Below are 2,613 nucleotides of genomic sequence, written 5' to 3'. Positions count from 1 at the left end.
CGGCCACTCACGGGTAGGTAATTCATATATGTCGTAATTATAATGTATTTCCGCACTTCCTAAGAGTGGTGAATATATTTCGGTAAATTATAATTACCATATATGAAAAACTTACGCACTAAAACGTTCACCTCTAGCGCTATCTTCTCGGGGAGAAACGAGACTGGAGCTGAGAGAGCGGTGGAAATAGAGTCTGTTATGATAATAGACCTTCTTCATGATCCCCGCTATCTTTGCACGCACGTAAGGACTGATGAGACAAAAGCGATTACACGTGGTTTCTAAGGAGGCAAGCAAGTGATAAAATCTGCTAATTGAGCGCTACAGAAAATACCATAGCATACCATAATTCTCTTTGTTGGTCAACTCCCAAAAGAAATTGAAGACAATGCTTATGCAAAATTTTGGGGTGACAAAAGCAAAGAGCATTATGGTATGTTACGGTATTTTCTGTAGTGATCAATACAAGAAATCGCAGACGAGTTTGTTTCTTCTTAAAAAAAAGAAAACAAAGAAGTTGTTTTTTTTTTTTTGTCAAAAGACGATAATGGAGAATTTTGGGTGGAAGTGCTCACTGTTGCCTTTTTGGACGTAGTAGCGACACTGCAGATGTTCTGACAGCAGGCCGTAATAATGTAAAACTTGTCGAAACTCGAACTGTACATTTTGCAAGACTAAAATAAATGTCTTCTCATTTTGAGAGAATAAATAAACTCGATCGCGATTACTCGTATTGCCCAATTTTATCACTTTCCCCGAAATACCACGTGACATTGCTTTTATCCCATCAATCCCAACGGGTGGCAAAGATGGTGGACATCGTGAATAAGGTCTATTGTCGAGGCATTTTGTAATCACAGAACATTTTTGTTGTTTTTGCTATCATTTTTCTGTCATTTAGGAATAAAGGCTAGGTTAAAAGAAAGGGGGCTTACTAACGTTCTTCCCTGCCTGGAAAGGTTGGGGTGGGGGGGGGGGGGGGGTGGGTTATTAGAGAGGCGAGGCTTAATAGAGGGTTTGCGGTATTTTTCATATTTGTTTCCATCTTAATTCTGATTGGATACAAACGAACTGCAAAATCCAGCAAAAACGGTTGTCTTTATTGCTGACAACTAACAATTATTGAATGGGGCTAAGTATGACCTTAAGTGTTAGCAGTCCGAGGGGGCTGTTAGTAGGAAATGTCCAAAAATCTACTTCAATTTAAGCGGAATTCAAAAGCCTTTCAAGAGAAGAACAAAATAAGACTGAAGGGCCTTAGATGATGTTACACGGGACGATTCACAACAACGATTTTTAGCGCAACACAGCGTGGCAACATTGTTCCAACATTGCAATGCTGTGTTGCGCAAAAAATCGTCGTTGTGACACGTCCCATGTAACATCACCTTTAGGCTTTGATGGCCAGGAGCGACTGCAAATTAGAAAGGCGATTTAAAATTACATTGTGACCACTTTCAATGAATTCGCATCTTTTTCTTCAGACAAGAGATTAACTATTACTATTTATTTCACGGTAATGCATGGTAGACAAGAAAGGAAACTATTACTAGTCATACTACCGATCAAGGAATCCATAACCTCATCTGAAAACAAATTAACGAGCTATATCACAGTGGCCTGACAACCTAAAAAAAGTTAGCCTAACTAAAGTCAAACCTCTTTAATACGGACACCAAAGGGACAGAACCAGGTGTCCGCTTTACAGAGGTGTCCGTATTATAGAGGTAGGGAATGGAGGATTTTTGGCATTTCTTGGACCAGAAACTGTAACAGAGAGGTGTCTGCATTATAGAGGTGTCCGTAAGGAGAGGTTAGTCTGCATTTCAAGGTGCAGTCTTCTTCATCGTTCGTAGCGAAGACAACCGTAAATAGTTTTATTGCCATTATAAAGTACTTCTTAAGAAAGCAAGGAACCTTTTATCTCATGTTTCATTGTTGCAAACACACTTTGGGTTTGATCATATCTCCTGTAGTATCCCTTTAAAATAAATACAAAAAATAAACCGTAATCACACTGAAATAGTCCTTTTGTTGCTTTCAGTAAAAATCATAGACACAAGAAGACCAATTCTTTTGTTCAGTCTCGTGCCTATTGTTATATTGGTAATGAAAGCAACATGAGTAGTCTGACAAAACAGCCATCACTGGTTTCCCCGCCAAATGACGTCTGAGAAACGAGTGCAGAAATTCCACACTGATGACGTGAGACAACCCAGATCAAGGTAGGTCTCCTGATTGGTTGAAGCAATTTTTTAACCAATAAGATCTGTGGCTCGTTCTTCGAAAATACCAATATAACTTTCGGGCCCGAAAAGCTGTTTTATGTTTGCCGTGTTTGCATTCAACATTAAAGTTTGAAAAATTTTGAAAATAATAGAATGAAATTATCAGTTAACGAGGAAAAATTCTATTCAAAATACTTTTAAACAGGTTACGATTTCAAAATTTGCCTTCGGACCCGAAAAGTTACCGGGCCTTTCGAGAAACGGGCCCCTGGATAGTAACACGCACGTCATCAGTATGGAATTTCTGCAGTCGTCCATAAGAAGTCATTTCGTGGGAAACCAAACGAGACGTCGCGAAATCCGGCTTTTTTCCCAGGCGACAACA

Source organism: Porites lutea, chromosome 3, assembly GCF_958299795.1.
Source record: "Porites lutea chromosome 3, jaPorLute2.1, whole genome shotgun sequence".
Taxonomy (NCBI): Eukaryota; Metazoa; Cnidaria; class Anthozoa; order Scleractinia; family Poritidae; genus Porites; species Porites lutea.
Note: the sequence above shows the minus strand (reverse complement) of the source record.